We start from the raw sequence: 26,889 nt of genomic DNA, 5'->3' as shown, positions 1-26,889 counted from the left end.
ACCTTCCTTTTGTCCCAAAAACAGCTTAGAGAAAGAATCAGCTCAACTGCAGGAATATTTACAATTTAACTATATACCTTCTGTGGATGTCTTTACGACTTTGTGTGCCCATAAAGTGGTAGCTAGAGGTCTGCTGATTCAGCAGGCCTCTAGAGCACGGAAACAGAGGATGCAGGGTGTAAATGAGCTACTACATAAAATTCAAACCCTAGAGAGCCACACAAAAACGTTGCCCGAGCCAGCCAAACTAGAGGCCTTAATGAGAGCCAGGTAGGAGCTGCGCCTTCTACTAATGTCATATCAGGAAAAGGTACTGAAATCACTAAAAGCAAAATATTGTTCCCAAAGCAATAGTGCGGGAAAATTTCTAGCTAGGAAACTCTAGAAGCAACAACTTAAAACGAATCTGTCCTCTATCCAAAATCCACTAGATGGCAGTGTAATACACAACCTTGCTGATATAGCTAAAGCATTCAAGCACTTTTACCATTCACAATGTAATCTTAATGAGGATCCCACTACACCCCAACCCAAAGAGGAGTCTATCTCATTCTACTTATCCGATATCCACATGCCCAAAGTAGATCCTGATGTCCTAGAATTATTAAATGCCCAATTTTCCATCGCTGAGACAACCAAAGTCATTAGATGTATGAAAAATAACAAAGCCCCCCGGCGCTGACGGGTTCTCAGCAGAATACTATAGGGCTCTGAATGGCGTCATAGCTCCCCACCTAACCTCAGTATTCGATAAAGCAGCATCCTCTGGTTCCTTTCAGAGCAGAGAGGGAGCTGTGTGTGAGGAGGAGGAACCATGGTTGACACGTGCGGGGAAGCCGCACAAGGAAGCCGGGTGTGGGTGCAGGGGACCTCAGGGACCGGTGACAGAGCAGCGGTAGCGGCGGCGGTGGCGGAGACGGCGGAGGACCGACGTGAGTACGGGACTGATCAGCTGATCGGCTGATTGGGGGGGGGGGGGTAACTAAGTGACTGTGATCTGCGGCTTACTGTGATCTGTGACTGACTGTGATCTTTGACTAATGGAAAAAGATGAATCAGTGCTTGAGATATGGTGGAATATAGGCAGCTAGCAAAGGAGTGCAAAATATACATACACCAAAATGTAGAATAAAAAAGAGGTTGCAGCGCTCATAACTAATCTATAACGTACATATTAAAGTGCAATAATAGCATACATTATCCCCGTGAGGGGATTATATATTATGCAATAAATGTTCATTAAAAAGTTCATAAATGTATCCCGGTGCCAGTGATGAAAAACTGGGTTCACAAGTGTTATGTCCACCACCAATAGCTGAAATTCAAACTCACCAGAGCCAGGTGCTGTCTAAATTATAGGACATCTGTAAGGTTTTGGTTATCAGGCCTCTTGATCTATGGACATCTAGATATTCAGCGACATCCGGATCCAGGAACACTCTCCAAAAGGTTTACCGGCTCAGCACATCACATGAGATTTTAAGATAAAAAAGGGGAGAGGCTCATGTGATCTTTGACTGACTGTGAACTATGGGCTGTGACCGTGAACTGTGACTGACTGTGAACTGAGGCTGTGATCTGTGACTGTAAGCACTATTAGATACTAGTGACCAGTGGCGGCCGGTGTACAAAGGGTGCAGGGGCGCCGCCCCCCCATCCATGCGTCCGGCCCCCTAATCTGCATGCAGGGGCGCCAGACGCATGGAGTTCAATGGGTTTTTTTTTTTTGCATCACCTGATTAGAGCCAGAGGCTCTAATAGGGCGATGCAAAGGGTGGACCCGGGGTGCAGAGCAGTGCGTCCCGTGCCCACCCATTGTGTGACAATAGCGAATGAAAATTCGCTATTGTCACACCGATCCTCCTCCTGGCCAATCAGGAAGCGCGTCCGATACGCGCTTCCTGATTGGCCACAAGGCAAACCCCTTGCCATTGGCCGAGGAGGAGGCGGGAGCGGAAGGACTCCTGGTGACGCGCCACCGGTCACCGGGACTCAGAAGAAGCCGCCCGCCGCTGCCGCTGCTGCTGGAAGGACTCGTGGATATGCGCCGCCGGTCACTGGGACTGAGAAGAAGCCGCACACCGCCGCTGCTGCTCTAGGTAGGTAAGGGGTCACGCACGCTGATCTCTGCATTGGGGGCATGTATGCTGATCACTACATTGGGGGCACGCACGCTGATCTCTGCATTAGGGGCATGTACTCTGCATTGGGGGCATGTACTCTGCATTGGGGGCATGTATGCTGGTCACTGCATTGGGGGCACGCACGCTGATCTCTGCATTGGGGGCATGTACTCTGCATTGGGGGCATGTACTCTGCATTGGGGGCATGTATGCTGGTCACTACATTTGGGGCATGTATGCTGGTCACTGACTGCATTGGGGGCATGTATGCTGGTCACTGCATTGGGGGCATGCACGCTGATCTCTGCATTGGGGGCATGCACGCTGATCTCTGAATTGGGGGCATGTACGCTGGTCACTGCATTGGGGGCACGCACGCTGATTTCTGCATTGGGGGCATGTAGGCTGGTCACTACATTGGGGGCACGCACGCTGATCTCTGCATTGGTGGCATGCACGCTGATCTCTGCATTGGGGGCATGTACGCTGGTCACTGCATTGGGGGCATGTATGCTGGTCACTGCATTGGGGGCACGCACGCTGATCTCTGCATTGGTGGCATGTATGCTGGTCACTGCATTGGGGGCATGCACGCTGATCTCTGCATTGGGGGCATGTACGCTGGTCACTGCATTGGGGCCATGTATGCTGGTCACTGCATTGGGGGCACGCACGCTGATCTCTGCATTGGGGGCACGCACGCTGATCTCTGCATTGGGGGCATGTACGCTGGTCACTACATTGGGGGCACGCACGCTGATCTCTGCATTGGGGGCACGAACGCTGATCTCTGCATTGGGGGCATGTACGCGGGTCACTGCATTGGGGGCATGTACGTTGGTCACTGCATTGGGGGCATGTATGCTGGTCACTGCATTGGGGGCATGTAAGCTGGTCACTGCATTGGGGGCATGTACGCTGGTCACTACATTGGGGGCATGTATGCTGGTCACTGCATTGGGGGCATGTACACTGGTCACTGCATTGGGGGCATGTATGCCGGTCACTGCATTGGGGGCATGTTCGCTGGTCACTGCATTGGGGGCATATATGCTGGTCACTGCATTGGGGGCATGTATGCTGGTCACTGCATTGGGGGCATGTATGCTGGTCATTGCATTGGGGGCATGTACGCTGGTCACTGCATTAGGGGCATGTATGCTGGTCACTGCATTGGGGGCATGTATGCTGGTCACTGCATTGGGGGCATGTACGCTGGTCACTGCATTGGGGGCATGTATGCTGGTCACTGCATTGGGGGCATGTACGCTGATCTCTGCATTGGGGGAATGGTATGCTGGTCACTGCATTGAAGGGGGCATGTATGCTGGTCTCTGCATTGGGGGCATGTACGCTGATCTCTGCATTGAAGGGGGCATGTACGCTGGCCACTGCATTGAAGGGGGCATGTACGCTGGTCACTGCATTGAAGGGGGCATGTACACTGGTCACTGCATTGAAAGGGGGCACGCTGGTCACTGTGCATTGAAAGGGGGCACGCTGGTCACTGTGCATTGAAAGGGGGCACGCTGGTCACTCTGCATTGAAAGGGGGCACGCTGGTCTCTCTGCATTGAAAGGGGGCACGCTGGTCTCTCTGCATTGAAAGGGGGCACACTATACCTTAATTACTGAAGGCCCCTTTCACACTTTTGCGACCTCCAAAGTCACGCAATTTTTTACAGCATTTTTTGCCGCAAAGCAATGCCTATTACATTTTTCTGTTTGCGCCCCCCCAAAAAATTTTGAGCACCAGCCGACACTGCTAGTGACATTATAAGAGACTGTGAGTGGTGAGCTGGATTAGGTCTGCAGGGGGAGTAACTTGTGACTGTGACTTTCTTGCGACTGAGTAGCGTGGAACTTTCTTGCGAGCGAGTAGCGTGTGACTTTCTTGCGAGCGAGTAGCGTGTGACTTTCTTGCAACTGAGTAGCACGTGACTTTCTTGCGACTGAGTAGCGTGCGACTGGGAGTAACCGCCTGTCAGGGAGTACCTTGCGACTGGTGAGTACATTGGAGGACTGGTGAGTATCTTAGCGACTGGTGAGTACCTTAGCGACTGGTGAGTATCTTAGCGACCTGTGAGTACCTTAGGGTTAGTACCAGAGAGATAGAGGTAGTGTAGGTAAGAAATAGCATTTCGTTACTAATTATCCCCATAGAGTAGAGAGGGTAATAATGTCCGACAGGATTGGGGATGCCACTCAGTGTATGTATGTGTTCCTTGATGAACCAATCGAGGGCGAATACTGCTGTGCAAGATGTGAGCGACTTGTTTCTCTGGAAGCCCAGATCCTGGATCTAGAAAACAAAGTGGCAACACTGCGTAGCATCAACAACCTGGAAAGGAGCTTGGACGTTACCCATCAGGTGCTTGCAGGGGCCAGCATAGAGGAGGTAGGAGTAGAGGAGACGCAGGCATTAGAGGTAGGCATTTGGGTGACCGTTCGGAAGGGTAGAGGGAAGAGCGCCAGGGAGGCCAGTTCTGAGTTGATACACCCTAACAAATTTGCCAAGTTGCTTGATGATGGGGATATCAGCTCAGGGGTGGCAGTGCTGGAGCAGGCGCCCTCCCACAGCTGCCAGGGGAGCGGCGGCTCCAGGAAGGAGGGGGGCAGTAACTCAGAAAAGGTTAGACAGGTTGTGGTAGTGGGGGACTCGATTATCAAGGGGACAGAGAGGGCAATCTGTCAAAATGATCGTAGTAGCCGAAAAGTATGTTTTTTACCGGGCGCTCGAGCTCGGCACATCGCGGATCGGGTAGACAGATTATTGGGCGGGGCTGGGGAGGACCCAGCGGTCTTGGTGCACGTGGGCACCAACGACAAAGTAAGAGGAAGGTGGAGGATCCTAAAGAACGATTTCAGGGACTTAGGGAATAGATTGAGGAATAGGACCTCCGAGGTGGTTTTCTCTGAAATACTGCCGGTACCTCGAGCCACACAAGAGAGGCAGAAGGAGATTAGGGAACTGAACAAGTGGCTGAGGAACTGGTGTAGGAAGGAGGGGTTTGGGTTCCTGTAGAACTGGGCTGACTTCTCAGTCGGCTACCGGCTCTTTAGTAAGGGCGGGCTGCACCTTAATGGGGACGGTACAGCTCTTTTGGGGAGAAAGATGGCCACCAAGTTGGAGGGGCTTTTAAACTAGGAGATGGGGGAAGAGGCTCAGAAGTAGAGTCAGTCTGGAGGGAGCAAAGGACAGAAGGTATTATTAGGGTCAGCAGCTACAGTAGATCTATAACGTCAATTGGGGGGGTCTGTGCGGGTAAACCTCAGACCAAACAGGAATAGAAATAAGCACCATTCACTATCAACTTCCACAAAACTAAGAGGGGTATATGCAAATGCCAGGAGCCTAGCTAATAAAATGGATGAGTTAGAAATATTAGTACATGTGGGGGGCAAAGACCTTGTGGGAATAACAGAAACTTGGTTCGACCCCTCACATGACTGGCTGGCCAATATCCAAGGGTGTTCTGTGTATGGGAAGGACAGGGTAGGAAAAAGAGGGGGAGGGGTATGTCTCTATGTCAAGAATAATGTAAGGGTGATAGAGAGAAGTGATATTATGGAAGGGATGCGTACGGAGTTAGAATCAGTGTGGGTAGAACTCCATAGGGAAGAAGTAAAGGGAAAAGTAATTTTTGGGGGTTTGTTATAGGCCACCCAAACAAAGGGAGGAGGTAGAGCTGTAATTTATATCACTGTTGGGTAAAGTGGCAAAGCTGGGATCAGTCATCATATAAGGGGACTTCAATTATCCCGACATTGACTGGGAAGAGGGGACTACACACTCACAGAAGGCCCGTCTCTTCAGGGAAACCTTACAGGACAACTACATGTCTCAGTTGGTGGATTCTCCTACTAGAGAAAATGCAGTGCTGGATCTATTAATCACTAATGACCCAGACCTAATCTCGGAGGTAGGTGTCCAGGACAACCTGGGCTCTAGCGATCACAGGATGATCACATGTAGCATAAATAACAATATAACAAGGCAAGAGGGGAACATAAGAACCCTAAACTTCAGAAGGGCAAACTTTCCCAAATTGTGCTCAATGATGGAGAAGGTAAACTGGGACCAAACCCTAGGAACACTGACCAAGGAGAAAAAATGGGAATGATTTAGGAACATATTAAACAAATGCATCTCGCAGTGCATTCCTGTGGGAAATAAATTTAGAAGAGACAAAGCCAAACCTGGCTGGCTAAACCGTAATGTTAAAAAACGTATTAGGGGAAAAAAATGGCCTTCAAGAAATATAAATCAGAGGGCACAGTATCAGCTTTCCAGCAATACAAGGAAGCAAATAAGAAATGTAAATACAAAATCAAAATGGCTAAAATCAACTTTGAGAGACAAATAGCGGAGGATAGTAAAAAGATCCCTAAGAAATTCTTTGAATATATCAACAGCAAAAAAACTAGGGCAGAGCATGTTGCACACTGACTAGGCAAACGTGCTTTTTTCTCCTCAGTCTTTACACAGGAAAAGGAGGGGTACACTGACCATGACTGTATGGTTAGCAGTACTTCACAGGACTTGCCGCTATGGCTAACAGAGGGTGAAATCAGGGAAAGGCTGGATAAAATGAAAACATATAAATCACCAGGCCCGGATGGCGTACATCCGAGAGTACTCAAAGAACTAAGTAAAACTATATCTAGACCACTGTTCCTGATCTTTGCTGACAGTACTATGACAGGAAATGTACCAGGTGATTGGAGGAAAGCCAACGTTATACCGATATTCAAAAAAGGGCAGAGGCATGTCCCGGGAAATTATAGGCTGGTCAGCCTGATGTCAATAGTATGTAAACTTCTGGAGGGGATGATAAGGGACTATATCCAAGAGTTTGCTAAAGACAACAACATCATCAGCAGTAATCAGCACGGGTTTACAAATGGGCGTTCTTGTCAAACCAATCTGTTAATATTCTACGAGGGCGTTCTTGTCAAACCAATTTGTTAATATTCTTCGAGGGCGTTCTTATCAAACCAATCTGTTAATATTCTGCTAGGAGGTGAGCTGTGAGCTAGATAGGGGGAGACCAGTGGATGTGGTGTACCTGGATTTTGGCGTTTGATACAGTTCCCCGAAAGCGCTTAATTTATAAAATAAGGTCTGCAGTAGTGTTGAGCGAACACGGACTGTAAGATTCGTGTTCATACCGAATAATTGGATTTTTGTTACCCGAACACGGACCCGAAAACTTTACTGTATGTTCGGGTTTAAAATCCGTGTTCGTCATTTTATTTCCGGGTATGTATGTATTGGCGCGCTTTTAATGGCGGGCTTTCAACAGCCAATCAACAAGCGTTTAACTGGTGTGCCTTAAGCCATTCCAGCCATGCCTACAAATGTATTAGTAGCTGTGATTGGCCATCTGAAGCATGTGACCAAGTCTTTATAAGTTCGAGACCGAGCGCCGCTGCGTCATTCTGCTGTAGTACAGGGACAGAGCACACATCACATACGTGCTGGCTGCTGATTAGGGACAGACAGTCAAAGATTATATTGTGTCCGAAAAGAATTCAGGGACAGGTCGGAGTGCAGGCAGGGCGAGATATTAGGGCATTTTAGGGCGAGGCTGGAGATAGGCAGGGTCAGTGTTCTACAATCGATTTTGCTGTGTGTGGGGGGGGGGGGGTTTGCAGTGCCGGCAGTGACTGATCTTATCGATCATTTTAGGGCCAGGCTGGAGATAGGCAGGGTCAGTGGTCCACATCCATTTTGCTGTGTGTGGGGTGGTGTGAACACAATCTTTTTGCCCGCTGAGGAGGAGGGAGAAAAAAGTATTTTTATCAGTCAGTTGTGTGCAGCGTTTTTCCTTCAGTGCTGCTGACTGTGATAGTACACTGCTGTGTTCACATGTGCTATTATTGAGTGATTTCAAAAGTTATACACTTTTTTCTATTCCACTATTCAATATACACCCTTTTGGGTTAAAAAAATTAAATTGTGGCATAGTCTGTACTAATCTATTTAAAAATTACAAACGTAAAAGGGGAATTTTCTTTTTTTTTTTCCTCCATAGCCTTCAGCAGAGCTGACTGATATAAGTCACTGCTGTTCACATGTGCTATTGAAAAATCACCAATTTTATATCATATTTTCTATTCCGCTATTCAATCTACACCCTTGGGGTAAAAACAATTAAATTGCGGGATAGTCTGTATCGGTACGTGTGAGATACACCTTTCCAATTTTTGGGGCGCATCTCATACCGCCGAGGATTGCAGGGTGCTTCAGTCTGCCTCCTGCCTGTTCCAAACTCCTCCTACTCCTCATCCTGCCTTTGGGGGTACAAAAAATAGTAATTTGGGCCTAGTCTGGGTCTGTACGTGTGAGATACATACACCTTTTGATATCATATTTTCTATTCCGCTATTCAATCTACACCTTTGGGGTAAAAACAATTAAATTGCGGGATAGTCTGTATCGGTACGTGTGAGATACACCTTTCCAATTTTTGGGGCGCATCTCATACCGCCGAGGATTGCAGGGTGCTTCAGTCTGCCTCCTGCCTGTTCCGAACTCCTCCTACTCCTCATCCTGCCTTTGGGGGTACAAAAAATAGTAATTTGGGCCTAGTCTGGGTCTGTACGTGTGAGATACATACACCTTTTGATATCATATTTTCTATTCCGCTATTCAATCTACACCTTTGGGGTAAAAACAATTAAATTGCGGGATAGTCTGTATCGGTACGTGTGAGATACACCTTTCCAATTTTTGGGGCGCATCTCATACCGCCGAGGATTGCAGGGTGCTTCAGTGTGCCTCCTGCCTGTTCCGAACTCCTCCTACTCCTCATCCTGCCTTTGGGGGTACAAAAAATAGTAATTTGGGCCTAGTCTGGGTCTATACGTGTGAGATACATACACCTTTTGATATCATATTTTCTATTCCGCTATTCAATCTACACCTTTGGGGTAAAAACAATTAAATTGTGGGATAGTCTGTATCGGTACGTGTGAGATACACCTTTCCAATTTTTGGGGCGCATCTCATACCGCCGAGGATTGCAGGGTGCTTCAGTGTGCCTCCTGCCTGTTCCGAACTCCTCCTACTCCTCATCCTGCCTTTGGGGGTACAAAAAATAGTAATTTGGGCCTAGTCTGGGTCTGTACGTGTGAGATAAATACACCTTTTGATATCATATTTTCTATTCCGCTATTCAATCTACACCTTTGGGGTAAAAACAATTAAATTGCGGGATAGTCTGTATCGGTACGCGTGAGAGCGGGGCCACAATGGAAGCACAAGGCCAAGGCAGAGGAGGAGGAGGAAGAGGTCGCCAACGCAACCAGGGCACCACCAGCACCTCAGAAGGCAGGGTTAGCATGGCCGAAATGTGGAAAAGTTTGTCAGCACGCCACAACAAACAGCAGCACCAGCAGCTCATATGGAACGTCTTAGCAGGAGGCAGCATTTCAGCAACATAGTGGAGCAGTATGTGTGCACACGCCTACATGTAGTGAATGACGGGTCTGCCCCCTTTAACTTCTGGGTCTCCAAATTGGGCACATAGCCTGAGCTTGCCCTTACGCCTTGGAGGTGCTGGCGTGCCCTGCAGCCAGTGTATTATCTGAACGTGTATTTAGCACGGCTGGGGGCGATATCACAGACAAGCGCAGCCGCCTGTCCAGAGACAATGTGGACAAGCTCACGTTCATTAAAATGAACCAGGCATGGATCCCACAGGACTTTTCCGTACCTTGTGCAGAATAGAGATGGATACCGACCTTACCCAGCCATTGTTCTATTTTTGATCTTTCTCACTCTTTTGGGGTGTACCCTCATTTAAAATGACTGAAAAAAAGCAGTGTTGGCTACCTCGTCCTCCTCCACCGCCGCTTCCACCTACACCGCCCATAGGTGTGCGCAGCCTATTGCATTAGGGTGTGCACCCCAAAGTTTAAATACACATGCATGTGTTTGCCTACATGTATATGACCCCGGTACATTACTCTCCCTGCTGGCAAAGTGAAATAGAAGTGTGTGGCACTTCTCTTATGGCAGAGCAGGTCCGAGGGAGATCTTTCCCATCTCCTCACTGGCAAACAGAGCGATAATGCTAATGTGCCCTAGGTGATTAGGGTGTGCCCAGGCACACCCGTCACACCCTGTGCGCACGCCTATGACACCGCCACATCCACCACCACCTCAACCTCCCTCCTACTACATATGGGCCTCGTCCTTCACAGATGAAGAACATTGTTTTATTTTTCTGTTTTTTTTGTTGTTTTAAGTTATTTCCCTATCCACATTTGTTTGCAGAGCACTTGCCATGCTCTTAACTAAGTTTTGCTGCCATTTGCAGCACTCTAGCCCTTTCCATTGGTGTTTTAGAGCCATTTTAGTGCCTGAAAGTTTGGGTCCCCATTGACTTCAATGGGGTTCGGTGTCCGGGTAAAGTTCGTAAAAAGTCCGGGACACGGACTTTTTTTTCAAGCTCGGCCGAACCCGCCGAACACGGACATCCAGGTGTCCGTTCAACTCTACTCACTAACTATGTAACTATGTAACTATGTAATCGTGAATGCATCTCCATCACCTTACACAGAGAGAAACAAAACAGAATACAACAAAATTATAGCTATATATATAGAAATTATAATATTATTAGTAATATGAACATTATATTTTCCACATTTTTAAAAAACATTCAGTTTACTCTCACCTGGGAAGGATAGGTATTAGCAATATAAAAATGTGTCAATATATAGCTAGGGGGCATATCACAAAAAGGGCTTAAAGCTCATCATATCATTGAGTCCAGGAGGCATGGTGTAACGCTCCTGCGTTTTATGTATAATGTGGATTTACAGCTGCAGAAATATTCCACTTCAGTAGTCATGTAGAGAAACGCTGAGACACCAATCCCAACTCCCAAGACTCATCATGTGTGGATAGTCTCAATTCAGCAAGTAGATACACACACTCAATAAGATGTTCCTAGAGTGACTTATATGTATAGTAATATAGTGATGATAGGCTGAAGGGACAGGTTGGGTAGAGATGGTAGATGACAGACACTTGAAAGGAATGTTCTTGAAAGTAAGATAGTAGCAGATGGGATGCAGATAGGTTTAGCAATCATGTATGGTAGCAGATGATAGAGTAGCAGGTGAACATACAGGATAGACCAACCCAGTGCAAGAGCAGATGGTATTAGGCTCAAGAGCTAGCAATCTTAGTTAATGCAGATGTAGTAATAGTCCTTAGTATGCAGAGCTAGATAGTGTAAGCTTTAGTATGAAGGTTATAGAGGTTTCCCCTGTGGGGTACTTATCACTAGTAGCAATGTAGTAGAGGAGAGGTTCGGCAAGAGCGGATGATCCGGTAGCGGGATACAGGGATCAGCAGCGTGGTTCCGATAGCGAGGTATGCTTGCAAGCATGAGAGCTTCAAGGCAGATTATGCGGCGTTGAACGAACATGTGAGTGAGACCGCCGGAGGTTGAAATAGCCGCTCCAGCGGCGCTCAGTGATGACAGCATCGGTCTTAAAGGTGTATGCGCACCTTACCAAAAGAGAATGGTGGGGCGCATACACTTAGGAAAAGTGGAATTAGGGTACCAAAGGTACCAGAACATTACAGTACCCCCCCCCCCATTAAGGCCGGCTCCTGAAGGCCTCTGGAGCTGGTTTGTCTGGGTACTTCGCATGAAAGTTGCGGATTAATCTAGGGGCATGTATGTCAGAGGTGTTTAGCCAGGTGTCGTCTTGGGGCCCATAGTTCTTCCATCGAACTAAGTATTGAAGTTTTCTTCTGTGGATACGAGAATCCAGAATCTCTTTTATCTCATATTCTTCTCCACCTTCAACCTGTACAGGAGGAGGAAGTGGGATAGTAGGCCTTATTCCTTGGTCAGGAACATGGGGCTTCAGTAGCGACACATGGAAAATGGGATGTATTTTGAGGTCTATTGGCAATGTAAGCTGTACTGCAGCTTTTCCAATAAGTTTCTTGATTGGGAAAGGTCCCAAGAAGAGAGATCCAAGCTTTTTGCTAGGGATTTTCAGTCTTAAATTTTTTGTTGAGAGCCAAACGAGGTCCCCAATAGCATACTGAGGAGAAGGTCTTCTGCGAAGATCATAGTACTTCTTTTGTTGACAATGAGCGTGTGCAATGGTAGTATTAAGCAAACCCAGAGAGTCCTTTATTTGGGTAAGATAGTCTGAGGCTACTGGGTTATTTGAAGGAAGGATGCGTGGTGGAAGAATAGAGGGATGAAACCCATAGTTCAAGTAGAACGGACTCTGCTTGGTCGTACTGTGGGTTGCGTTGTTGTAGGCAAATTCTGCCAGAGGGAGAAGATCCACCCAATCATCCTGTTGGTAAGAAGTGTAACAACGTAAATATTGCTCGATGCATTGGTTGACTCTTTCAGTCTGTCCGTTGGTCTGCGGATGGTAAGGAGAAGTGAGCTTCCGCTCAATTCGTAGTATGTGACATAGTTCTTGCCAGAACTTGGAAATAAATTGTGATCCACGGTCAGACAGAAGAGTTTTTGGGATACCATGTAACTTAAAGACATGTTTCATCAGGAGTTCTGCCGTTTGTTTGGACGAAGGTAGTCTGCGAATAGCAATGAAATGTGCCATCTTTGTCAGATGGTCCACTGACACCAAGATGGTATTAAATCCTTTGGAAGGAGGTAGTTCTACTATAAAGTCCAAGGACACAACTTCCCATGGAGTTTGGGGTATTGGTAGACTGCATAGTAGACCGGATGGTCTCGTAGTGTCAATTTTGGACCTGGCACAGACATTGCATGAAGAGACGAATTTTTGTATAGATGTTTTCATGTCAGGCCACCAGAATTGTCTGGTAATCAGATTAAGAGTCTTTGTCATACCCATATGTCCTGCCATAGGCACATCATGCGATAATTCCAAGATCTTGGTGCGCATGGTAGGTGGTATGTAAAGTTTGTCGTTGTAGTAGAGGAAGCCTTCTGCATCGGTATTTAGTTGTGGTGGGGGTGAATCCAAACTTATACCATGCAAAACCTCTTCCTTCAAAGAACAGACAACTCCAATAATACGCTTGTGAGGTATTATAGGAACGGAAGGGATTTCGAAGTAGTTTTCTTCAGTTAGTCGTGATAGTGCATCCGCCTTTTTGTTCTTATCTGCAGGTGTGTAGGTCACTAGGAAGTTAAACCTTAGAAAGAATAGTGACCATCGTACCTGTCGGTGAGAGAGAGTTTTGTTAGTCTGAAGATATTGAAGATTTTTATGGTCCGTGTATATAAGTATTGGTAATCGGGTGCCTTCGAGTAGATGTCGCCAATTCTCCAGAGCCAATTTTATAGCAAGCAGTTCCTTTTCACCCACGGGGTAATTTACCTCTGGACTGCTTAAGGATTTAGAAAAGAAGGCGACTGGATGGAGTGGTGAAGTGTTAGTTGGTCGTTGGGAGAGTATTGCTCCTACTGCCATGTTTGACGCATCTACTTCCAGAATGTATTGGAGGGATGGGTCTGGATGGCGTAGTATGGGAGCAGAAGTAAATCTTGTCTTTAACAGGTGAAAAGCTTTATTTGCTTCATCTGACCATTTGAATGGTCTCTTAATGCTAGTGAGCTGTGTGAGGGGTCTCACAATGGCAGAGAAGTTCCTGATGAATTTCCTGTAGAAATTAGAAAATCCAAGGAATCGCTGTAGCGCCTTGCGGGTGGTTGGTGTAGGCCAATCCTGAATGCAGGATATCTTACTCATGTCCATCTTGATTCCTGTTTTGGATATGATGTAGCCTAGAAACAGTACCTCTTCTTTATGAAACAAGCATTTTTTCAGTTTCACGTATAGGTTGTGTGCAAGCAATCTCGATAATACTAGTCTTACATGTCTTATGTGTTCAGACAAGGATTGTGAATATTTAAGTATATCGTCCAGATATACCACAACACAGACATCTAGTAAGTCTCTGAAAATATCGTTTATAAATCGTTGAAAGGCTGCAGGGGCGTTGCATAGCCCGAATGGCATTACAAGATATTCGAACAATCCGTATCTGGTTCTGAATGCAGTCTTCCACTCGTGTCCATCACGGATTCGAATGAGATTGTATGCCCCTTTCAGGTCCAATTTTGAAAAATAGGTAGCTCCACGCACCTGCTCAATGAGTTCAGGGATAAGCGGTAGAGGATAGCGATCTTTTATTGTAATAGCATTCAATTGCCTATAGTCGATGATAGGCCTGAGACTTGAGTCCTTATTGCGGACAAAAAAGAGTCCTGCTGCTGTGGAAGAAGTGGAAGGTCTAATAAAACCTTTTTTCAAATTCTCATCCAAATATTCTTTGAGATGGGAAAGTTCATCCTGTGAAAGAGGATAAACATGACCGAACGGCAATTTGCTATTTGGGAGTAGATCAATACTACAATCATAGTCTCGATGGGGAGGTAGTGCTTTAGCATTTTTCTCAAGAAAAACCTCAGAGAGATCCTGATAACATAGTGGTGCAATCTCATCTGTCACCACAGACAGGATCTTCCCGGAAGACGGGAGGTTACACATACCCTCGCAATAGCAAGAGAGGAAGGCCAGGGTCCGTTCCTTCCAATCTATGGTTGGTTGATGTGTGTGTAACCAGGGAAGTCCCAAAACAATGGGAAAGTGGGGTGAAGGTATTAGATCGAAGGTAGTGGTCTCCATATGAGACCCGTTAGTAGTGACTAGGAGTGCCTGTGTCTGATCAGTGATCGGACCAGAGGATAAAGGAACACCGTTAATAAGACTCACTGAGACAGGTTTAGGTTTAGAAATAATAGGGACTTTATTTAAAGCAGCAAAACGTATGTCAATATAATTTCCACAAGATCCTGTGTCAATCATGGCCTTAGTAGTAATCCTGTTCTGGTCCCACTGTAATGTTAAGCAAACAAAAAGGTAAGGGTTAGTAATTGAAGTTGTCAATCCCCCTAGGAGGACATGTGAACACTCACCCTTCTTTTTGTAGACTAGGGGACAGACGTTTATCTTGTGATCTGGGGATGCACAGTACAAGCAGAGATTACCAGATCGTCTTTTGGCTCTTTCCATAGTTGATAGAGGTGGGCGTATGGTTCCTACCTCCATAGGAGTGGGGTCATCGGCCGAAATCCGAGAAGAACTGGATAATGGCATTCCCATTTTTTCAGCCTTTCTTTCTCGTAGTCTTCTATCTATGGTGATACTGAGTTGTATCAATGCATCCAGGGTTTTTGGCAGATCCGCTCGGGCAAGCTCGTCTTTTACGGCCTCTGATAGGCCAAGCCTAAATTGAGTTTTCAGAGATGCATCATTCCATTCTGAATCAAGGGTCCATCTCTTGAATTCTGCGACAAAGTCTTCCACAGGTCTCCTACCTTGTTTCAAGGACCTTAATTGAAGATCGGCAGTACTCTGCCTATTGGGATCATCATATAGGCTAGTAAGTTCTGCTAGAAATAAGGTATAGGATTTGAGAAGCTGATCGTTTTTCTCAAAAAGAGAGTCTGCCCAGGCCCGAGGATCACCTGTTAGGTAAGAAATAATAGTACAAACCTTAATGTGATCAGTAAGGTAGGTACGGGGTTTTAGCAAGAAAAGTAACTCACATGCGTTTTTAAATTCGCAAAATTTTTTGCGATCGCCTGTAAATACCAAAGGAGGATTTATTTTGGGTTCAGGGAACTGAGCAGTGGTAAGTTGTGTCAGTCTGGTTACCTGCTGCGTCAGAGCCTGATTTTCTTCTCTTAATTCAGCAAGTGTGTGTATTAACGCAGTTACTTGCTGTTTTAATTGTGTCACCTGAGTGGTTATTTCTGCTGAATCCATTTGAGGTTCGTTCAATCTGTAACGCTCCTGCGTTTTATGTATAATGTGGATTTACAGCTGCAGAAATATTCCACTTCAGTAGTCATGTAGAGAAACGCTGAGACACCAATCCCAACTCCCAAGACTCATCATGTGTGGATAGTCTCAATTCAGCAAGTAGATACACACACTCAATAAGATGTTCCTAGAGTGACTTATATGTATAGTAATATAGTGATGATAGGCTGAAGAGACAAGTTGGGTAGAGATGGTAGATGACAGACACTTGAAAGGAATGTTCTTGAAAGTAAGATAGTAGCAGATGGGATGCAGATAGGTTTAGCAATCATGTATGGTAGCAGATGATAGAGTAGCAGGTGAACATACAGGATAGACCAACCCAGTGCAAGAGCAGATGGTATTAGGCTCAAGAGCTAGCAATCTTAGTTAATGCAGATGTAGTAATAGTCCTTAGTATGCAGAGCTAGATAGTGTAAGCTTTAGTATGAAGGTTATAGAGGTTTCCCCTGTGGGGTACTTATCACTAGTAGCAATGTAGTAGAGGAGAGGTTCGGCAAGAGCGGATGATCCGCTAGCGGGATACAGGGATCAGCAGCGTGGTTCCGATAGCGAGGTATGCTTGCAAGCATGAGAGCTTCAAGGCAGATTATGCGGCGTTGAACGAACATGTGAGTGAGACCGCCGGAGGTTGAAATAGCCGATCCAGCGGCGCTCAGTGATGACAGCATCGGTCTTAAAGGTGTATGCGCACCTTACCAAAAGAGAATGGTGGGGCGCATACACTTAGGAAAAGTGGAATTAGGGTACCAAAGGTACCAGAACATTACACATGGTCGCTTTAAGGTCATATATCCACCTGGTTTCACGTGCCAGAACCTTTTTGTCAATGTTACCACCTCTATTGTCCTGAGGGATAACGTCCAATACCGTAAATTTAATAATCATTAATTTATCAAACCTGTGTTTTAGGCCAACATGGCCACCAATAGGGGTGTTCATTTGGCCATTTGCAATATAGGAAATGTGATCAGATATTCTTTTGTGAAGTGGTCTAATCGTCTTGCCCGCGTAAAATGCGCCACATGGGCAAAACATGATATAGACCACCGCTGATGTTTGGCATGTGACATGTTGATTAATGTATCTCACCCGACCTGTAGGTAACAAAAAAGACTGACCTTCCAGTATCCATGTACAGAAGTCACAACCCCTGCATCTGTATAGACCATTGGGGTTCTGGCCTTCGCCCTTGGGTCTCACATAATGGCTTCCCACCATGTAGTCCCTCACAGATTTAGATTTTTTGAAAGTGACACTAGGGGAGTTATCCAGATATTTATTTAGAATGAAATCATTCATTAGAATATCCCAATTTTTTTGTAGTATTTTCCGGATCTCTTCATGTTGTCTAGAATAAGTTGTAATGAATCTGACTTTCTGATCCTCATCTTTATCTTTTCTATTGAACAGCAGCTCGTGGCGTGTCTTATTATTGGCTTTATAAAATGATCTACGTAACATAGTTTTCGTATATCCTCTCAACAAAAGCCGCAATCTGAGTTTGTCCGATTCTATTTTAAAGTTAATTTCATCAGAGAAAAATGTTAATAGTGATTGTGTTAACACTGCCTGGAAGCCAGGAAAGGACCCTGTCCACCCTAAGAATTTAAGACCTATATCTTTGCTGAACACAGATCTAAAGATCTATGCCAAAATATTAGCAAACGGATTGGCCACAGTCACCCCTTCTCTTATAGGGTCGGACCAAGTAGGATTTGTGCAAGGGCGCCAGGCTCCGGATGGCACCCGATGCATTCCTAATTTACTGAAGATTCTGGAGAGTCATGGGGCAGAACAAGCTCCAGCACTGAACCCTGTCCTGCATCCTTCCCAGCTGCCGTCAGAGTTACCCAGTGTACCGTGAAAGAAATATAACGTCCCTGCCCATGCATGCCTTCCTGCTGACTGCTTTGTCCAAGGAGGCCAAAACACTACCTTCCACTTGATGGATAATGGCCTTACGTGAAAATAAATGTCTTTTTGGAGCCTGCCATTGTGGTACAGCACATTCCGCAAATTCAAGAAAGGGAGCAGAGTCTACCACTGAAAAGGCAGCAGTTGTAGTGCTAGCAATTTGGCCAAGCTAGCATTTAGACACTGAGCATGTGGATGGCTGGGACAGTATTTATTTTTAAGTTTCAGCAACTGAGGTAACGAAATTTGCCTGCTGGTCAAATCAACAGGTGTTGTACTGCTAGCAGAATGTGTGCAAGTATCTGTGGCACTCATTGCTATACCATCATCCCTCTCACTGCAGGTTTTTGAGAAGACATGAGGTATAGTAGGGGAAGAAATCTTAGATGAGGAGCAAGGTGAAGTATGCTTTTTTTCTGGTTGGTCTTTCAGGTGCTGTTGCCAACGGACTACATGGCAGGTCAACATATGTCTTGTAAAGCATGTGGTGCCCAAGCAGCTGGTGTTCTGGCCATGCTTGATCCGCTTCAGACAGAGATTGCAAACAGCAATGCTGCGGTCTACTGCACATGCGTTGGAAAAAAGCCCACACCAATTAACTTTTGGAAGTCAGCGGGGAGTTAGCAGCGCCCTGCACCTGTGAAGCTCTGTGGTGTGATGCACTAGGGTGGCTTCCCTTAAGGCGGCCCCTGGAGCACATCCTGCCTCGTTGGAGTTGTGCCACCTTCTCCTCCTTACTTTCCTCATCTATTCTCTCAGGCACCCAAATACAGTCAGTGACATCATCATCCCCTCCCTCCTCGTCACTAAAGCAAACTTGGACTCCTCCATGCATGATGGTGAGGCTACGGAAGGAGTAGCTGTAGACAAGGAACCTGTGGAACAGGCCACTTTGGCAGCTGCGGTGGAAGGCAAATTAGTATGAGCCTGTATGACAGAGGACGAGGAGGATGAGGACGGCTTAGTTATCCACTCCATCAACTCTTCTGCATGTTGTGGCTCAATAACATGGCCAGCACCAGAAAAAAAGGACAAGCGTGCCCTGCCTGCAGAGGATGCACCATGTCCATGGCCACCACTTTTTCACTGGACACAGAGGCTGCTTGCCCTCTTTTGGTGGCCATGAGAGCTTCTGCCTCTCCTTGTTGGCCTTTTGGACATGATGGGGATTTTGGGGTGGTTTTTATAACTGATTGTTATAGAATGTGTGATGGAAATATGATGCTTGGGTGCAGAAATGTTGTACTTGGTGCACTATAAACGGTTTTATTATTGTGTTTTATTTTTTTTTTGGGTGATTTTTATAACTTTTTAGTATAGAGTTTGGAAATGGAATATGGTGCTTGGGTGCAATACTTTTGTGCTTGGTGCACTATAAACCATTTTATTATATTTTTTTTATTAGTAAAAAAAAAATTAATAAAGCCAAAAAAAAAAACAAAAAACCTACTGAGGCAGAAGGAATAGCGCCTGAGATGCACAAGGGGGTAGAGCAATTATGGCCCTAATATTATTGGTGCTGGTTCACCACTAAAAGAAAAACCCCACGTCTGTAGCAGAAGGTAGAGCGCCTGAGATGCACAAGGGGGTATAGCAATTATGTCCCTAATATTATTGGCGCCGGTTCACCACCAAAAAAACCCACCCACATCAGGAGCAGAAGGAAGAGCGCCTGAGATGCACAAGGGGGTAGAGAAATTATGCCCTTAATATTATTTGTGCTAGTTCATCACCAAAAAAAACACCCATGTCTGGAGCAGAAGGAAGAGCGCGTGAGATGCATAAGGGGGTACAGCAATTATGGCCCTAATATTATTGGTGCTGGTTCACCACCTAAAAAAAAACCCACATCTGGAGCAGAAGGAAGAGTGCCTGAGATGCACAAGGGGGTACAGCAATTATGCCCCTAATATTATTGGTGCTGGTGCGCCAACAGCAAAAACACCCACATCTGGAGCATAAGGAAGAGCGCCTGAGATGCACAAGGGGGTACAGCAATTATGGCCCTAATATTATTGGTGCTGGTTTACCACCAAAAAAAACACCCACGTCAATTAATTTTAAGGCCTGAATAAGAACCAAATAGTTCTATTATATGCATAGCTGCTTCCAATGATCCATGTGCATCATTTAAATATAAAACAAGATCATCAGCATATAATCCCACTATATCAATCCTTTCTGCCAATGTAATGCCCCGTACAGAAGGGGTTTGCCGAAGTCGAAGTGCCAAAGATTCAATAGCTACTGAAAATAAGAGTGGTGATAGAGGGCATCCCTGCCGGGTGCCTCTATATAATTGTATGGCCTTGGTTAAAAAGCCATTTACCCACAGCTGAGAAGTTGGATTTAGATACATTATTTCCACCCAAGTACAGAATTTCTCCCCAAATCCAAATGCCCTAAGCACTGCCTGCAAAAAGGGCCATTCAATAGAATCAAAAGCCTTTGCTGTATCAAGAGAGGCCTGGACACTTGAGTCTGGTAGTTGATCTCTAAGCTGAGCTATAAGTTGTGTTCTTCCCTTATGCCATTGCAACCACAACTACTCACACTAAGCAAGGATTCAAGTTTATTAAAGGTAGTGTCCTCTTTCAAATACCTGGGAATAAATATTACAAGATTACCACAAGCAGCTTTACAGGCTAACCTTAATCCACTCATGACAACAATTAAAACTAAATTAGCTACTTGGGCTAAATTACCACTTTCAGTTGCAGGGAGAATAAATTTAATCAAGATGGTCCTATTACTGAAATGTTTATACATTTTTTCACATATGTCGGTTATAGTCCCTAAAACAATAATAGATGCCCTATTTATCACATTTATTTGGGGAAAGGGTAGAAATAGAATAAGGTTAACCACACTTCAGAGAGCTAAAACAGAAGCCGGTATGGCACTTACTAATATATACAGATACTATCTCGCTGGACAACTTAAACATCTCACAGGATGGATAGTACCAGTAACACTACAGATGGTAGAATCACACCTGGCTCATGTTTTACAAATCGATAATTTACTCATAGCCCTAGAAGCACCTTTGAATAAATTAAAATATAAGCAAATACCAATGTTAACATTAGCTCGTACAATATGGAGAGAGGCAAAACGTATAGAGGGAAACACACAAATAAACATGGATCTCCCACTATGGCGAAACCCAATGTTTAATCAACTGAAACAATTGGTAGAGTATCAGTTCTGGGAACAAGAAGGGATATCCGTCCTTGCAGACGTATATGACATAACACATATGTACTCTTTTTCAGATATACAAATGAAATATGATATACCACATACCTCATTATATAGATACCTACAGTTGTGACATGCGTTACAAGCGCAATTTGGAGTTTTGGGACCTGGGATCTCTAGATATCCAATGATTGGTATCCTTAGGTCCCAGGGCCCTAAAGGATTAATCTCTAAAATATATGCACATTTAACCAGGGTTAATTCAGGAATGAATCCCTTGGCAATAAGAACAAAATGGCAGGAAATAATTCCCAATTTAACTGACGAAGATTGGAAAGAAGCCTGTTCATCCCATTTATATGTATCGCCAGCAGCAAACAATAGGTTAATACAATTATATATGCTACATCAATCATATCTCTCTCCAAGTAGACTTTATGCAATGCAAAGCATTGCATCTCCTAAATGTTTGAGATGCAGTGCTAAGCGGGCAGACTTTATACATATTATGTGGTTTTGTCCACTGATATCAAGATTCTGGCAGGAAATAATTCAATTATTATCCTCTGTCCTGAATATGCCTGTACCTTTGACCCCAGAAACCTGTTTGCTGGGTATATTAGATGAAATAACATGGTCTAGATATCACAAGATAATGCTTAGAGAAACACTGTTTATGGCAAGGAAAACAATCACAGTTAAGTGGATTCAAGTGAAGCCCCCTGCTGTTAAGAACTGGATAAGAGCGGTAAATCATATTTTACCATTTGAAAAAGTATTGTATATGCATAGAGGATGCCCAACGAAATATAATAAAATTTGGGATAATTGGTGTCAATCAACATTAACCAATGGTTGAATATAATGAGATAACCAAGAGCATATAGAGGGATGCACATAGTATGATGAGGAAATAAATCTATGATTGCGATGGAGCAAGGGGTTGGGGCACACCAGGACAACGGCGATCAATTAAGCTAAATGGATATACCTTTGCATAAAGAGATTATGAATACTAAGTAAACAGATAATTATTTGGATATTGTATAATTTCTTTTTATTTTATATTGTTTTGTCCCTTTGTTGAAAGGACGTTTGGAATGTTCATTTTTATGCACATATTGAAATAAAAAGAATTTAAAAAAAAAAAAAAAACACCCACGTCTGGAGCAGAAGGAATAGCGCCTGAGATGCACAAGGGGGTACAGCAATTATGCTCTTAATATTATTGGTGCTGGTGCGCCAACAACAAAAACACCCACGTCTAGAGCAGAAGGAAGAGCGCCTGAGATGCACAAGGGGTTACAGCAATTATGGCCCTAATATTATTGGTGCTGGTTCACCACCAAAAAAAACACCCACACCTGGAACAGAAGGAAGAGCGCCTGAGATGCAAAAGTGGGATCAGCAATTATGCCTTTAATATTATTGGTGCTGATACACCACCAAAAAAAAAAACCCCGTGTGGAGCAGAATGAAGAGTGCCAGAGATGCACAAAGGGGTACAGCAATTATGCCCCTAATATTATTGGTGCTGGTTCACCCCCCAAAAAAAACACCCATGTCTGGAGCAGAAGGAAGAGTGCCTGAGATGTACAAGGGGGTCAGTGGCGGCCCGTGCATAGGGGGCGCCAGGGCGCCGCCCCCCTAAAAAAAAAAGGAAAAAAAAAAGACAAAAAAAAAACAATAAAGTTAGAAAAAAAAAAAATTGGGTTCGCTCACCTGACCGGCTTATGTGGTGGCTAAAGGGGGGGTGGGGTTTACGACCCAGAAGAGGCGCCGATTGGCTGCCTTCTGGGGCGTAACCTGGGCGCAGAAAAGAGCGCTTGGCCACCCCCACCTGGCTGTGATTGGTCCAGACTCCAGCCTGGACCAATCACAGAAGGACATCATCTGGTCACGTGACGCGTGGGGCGGTGCACTGCCCCGGCGTCACGATCACCGACACCGCTTCCGCCTTCCGGGTTCCATTCCTTCCCGGGCCGCGGCTGAGAGAAGATAGAAGACTCCCGAGTCCCATCCGCTCAGAGCAGCGTCGGCGCCTGACCAGGAGGACCAGTGCAGGACCAGGAGGAGACCAGGAGTCGGATCGGGCGGCGGCGGCGGCGGGCCTTCTAAGTGGACGGACGGCAGACAGCATTCGGATCCAGGCCTCAGGTCGGAAGAGAGAGAAGAGTCCAGCCCTGTGCAGCAGCAGCCCGGTAAGTCCTCAGTCGTCCTCCTCCTCCTCAGGCCTCTGTCCACTCACAAAAAAATGCATGCCTTGCCATTGCCATCCATGCCATTGCCATCCATGCCATTGCCATCCATGCCATTGCCAGCCATCCATCCATGCCATTGCCATCCATGCCATTGCCATCCATGCCATTGCCAGCCATCCATCCATGCCATTGCCATCCATGCCATTGCCATCCATGCCATTGCCAGCCATCCATGCCATTGCCATCCATGCCATTGCCATCCATCCATGCCATTGCCATCCATGCCATTGCCAGCCATCCATGCCATTGCCATCCATGCCATTGCCAGCCATCCATCCATGCCATTGCCATCCATGCCATTGCCATCCATGCCATTGCCAGCCATCCATCCATGCCATTGCCATCCATGCCATTGCCATCCATGCCATTGCCATCCATCCATGCCATTGCCATCCATGCCATTGCCATCCATCCATGCCATTGCCATCCATGCCATTGCCATCCATCCATCCATGCCTTTGCCATCCATCCATGCCATTGCCATCCATGCCATTGCCATCCATGCCATTGCCATCCATTGCCTGCCATCCATGCCATGCCATTGCCTGCCATCCATGCCATGCCATTGCCTGCCATCCATGCCATGCCATTGCCTGCCATCCATGCCATGCCATCCATGTCATTGCCATCCATTGCCTGCCATCCATGCCATGCCATTGCCATCCATTGCCTGCCATCCATGCCATGCCATTGCCATCCATTGCCTGCCATCCATGCCATGCCATTGCCATCCATGCCATGCCATTGCCATCCATTGCCTGCTATCCATGCAATGCCATTGCCATCCATTGCCTGCCATCCATGCCATGCCATTGCCATCCATGCCATGCCATTGCCATCCATTGCCTGCCATCCATGCAATGCCATTGCCATCCATTGCCTGCCATCCATGCCATTGCCATCCATTGCCTGCCATCCATGCCATTGCCATCCATTGCCTGCCATCCATGCCATTGCCATCCATTGCCTGCCATGCCATCCATGATGATAATGATATCTGCTGCAGATATCATCATCATGGATGGATAGATGGACGGACCCAGGCCAGAACAGGTAGGTACAGGCAGGTCACGGTGCAAGATTTATCAAGTTACCCAGGCCGGGCCCAGACCAGAGTGTGCAGATATCATTATATATATCATCATGGATGGATGGATGATCCATCCATCCATGATGATATATATAATTATATCTGCACACTCTGGTCTGGGCCTGGCTTGGGATATTATTCTTGCACCGTGACCTGCCTGTACCTACCTGTTCTGGCCTGGCCTGGGTCCATCCATCCATCCATCCATCCATCCATCCATCCATGATGATAATGATATCTGCACACTCTGGTCTGGGCCCGGCCTGGGTAACTTGATAAATCTTGCACGGTGACCTGCCTGTACCTACCTGTTCTGGCCTGGCTTGGGTCCATTCATCCATGATGGATGGATAGACCCAGGCCAGAACAGGTAGGTACAGGCAGGACATGTACAGTGGGTACGGAAAGTATTCAGACCCCCTTAAATTTTTCACTCTTTGTTATATTGCAGCCATTTGCTAAAATCATTTAAGTTCATTCTTCTTCCTCATGAATGTACACATAGCACCCCATACTGACAGACAAACACAGAATTGATGACATTGTTGCAGATTTATTAAAAAAGAAAAACTGAAATATCACATGGTCCTAAGTATTCAGACCCTTTGCTGTGACACTCATATATTTAACTCAGGTGCTTTCCATTTCTTCTGATCATCCTTGAGATGGTTCTACACCTTCATTTGAGTCCAGCTGTGTTTGATTATACCGATTGGACTTGATTAGGAAAGCCATACACCTGTCTATACAAGACCTTCCAGATCACAATGCATGTCAGAGCAAATGAGAATCATGAGGTCAAAGGAACTGCCTGAAGAGCTCAGAGACAGAATTGTGGCAAGGCACAGATCTGGCCAAGGTTACAAAAAGATTTCTGCTGCACTTAAGGTTCCTAAGAGCACAGTGGCCTCCATAATCCTCAAATGGAAGACGTTTGGGACGACCAGAACCCTTCCTAGAGCTGGCCGTCCGGCCAAACTGAGCTATCGGGGGAGAAGAGCCTTGGTGAGAGAGGTAAAGAAGAACCCAAAGATCACTGTGGCTGAGCTCCAGAGATGCAGTCAGGAGATGGGAGAAAGTTGTAGAAAGTCAACCATCACTGCAGCCCTCCACCAGTCGGGGCTTTATGGCAGAGTGGCCCGACGGAAGCCTCTCCTCAGTGTAAGACACATGAAAGCCTGCATTGAGTTTGCTAAAAAAAACACCTGAAGGACTCCAAGATGGTGAGAAATAAGATTCTCTGGTCTGATGAGACCAAAATAGAACTTTTCGGCCTTAATTCTAAGTGGTATGTGTGGAGAAAATCAGGCACTGCTCATCACCTGTCCAATACAGTCCCAACAGTGAAGCATGGTGGTGGCAGCATCATGCTGTGGGGGTGTTTTTCAGCTGCAGGGACAGGACGACTGGTTGCAATCGAGGGAAAGATGAATGCGGCCAAGTACAGGGATATCCTGGACAAAAACCTTCTCCAGAGTGCTCTGGACCTCAGACTGGGCCGAAGGTTTACCTTCCAACAAGACAATGACCTTAAGCACACAGCTAAAATAAGGAAGGAGTGGCTTCACAACAACTCCGTGACTGTTCTTGAATGGCCCAGCCAGAGCCCTGACTTAAACCCAATTGAGCATCTCTGGAGAGACCTAAAAATGGCTGTCCACCAACGTTTACCATCCAACCTGACAGAACTGGAGAGGATCTGCAAGGAGGAATGGCAGAGGATCCCCAAATCCAGGTGTGAAAGACTTGTTGCATCTTTCCCAAAAAGACTCCTGGCTGTATTAGATCAAAAGGGGGCTTCTACTAAATACTGAGCAAAGGGTCTGAATACTTAGGACCATGTGATATTTCAGTTTTTCTTTTTTAATAAATCTGCAACAATGTCAACAATTCTGTGTTTTTCTGTCAGTATGGGGTGCTATGTGTACATTCATGAGGAAGAAGAATGAACTTAAATGATTTTAGCAAATGGCTGCAATATAACAAAGAGTGAAAAATTTAAGGGGGTCTGAATACTTTCCGTACCCACTGTATACTGGTCACTACATTGAAAGGGACATGTACGCTGGTCACTACATTGAAAGGGGCATGTACGCTGGTCACTACATTGAAAGGGACATGTATGCTGGTCACTACATTGAAAGGGGGCATGTACGCTGGTCACTACATTGAAAGGGGCATGTACGCTGGTCACTACATTGAAAGGGACATGTATGCTGGTCACTACATTGAAAGGGGGCATGTACGCTGGTCACTACATTGAAAGGGACATGTACGCTGGTCACTACATTGAAAGGGGGCATGTACGCTGGTCACTACATTGAAAGGGGGCATGTACGCTGGTCACTACATTGAAAGGGGCATGTATGCTGGTCACTACATTGAAAGGGGGCATGTATGCTGGTCACTACATTGAAAGGGGCATG

General features: G+C 45.8%; 1 protein-coding gene across 1 annotated transcript in view; it reads right to left on the bottom strand.

Moving 5' to 3' along the window:
- LOC309548235 (hydroperoxide isomerase ALOXE3-like) overlaps positions 1 to 26,889 on the bottom strand; it is a gene marked incomplete at both ends in the record, with an annotated part of 173,004 nt that overhangs the window by 68,247 nt on the left and 77,868 nt on the right. The window lies entirely within an intron of this gene.

The sequence above is a fragment of the Pelophylax lessonae genome (genome assembly GCF_965119305.1).
Source record: "Pelophylax lessonae genome assembly, chromosome: 2".
Taxonomy (NCBI): domain Eukaryota; kingdom Metazoa; phylum Chordata; class Amphibia; order Anura; family Ranidae; genus Pelophylax; species Pelophylax lessonae.
The sequence above is the reverse complement of the archived record's forward strand: the minus strand, read 5'-3'. Positions and strand labels throughout refer to the sequence as shown.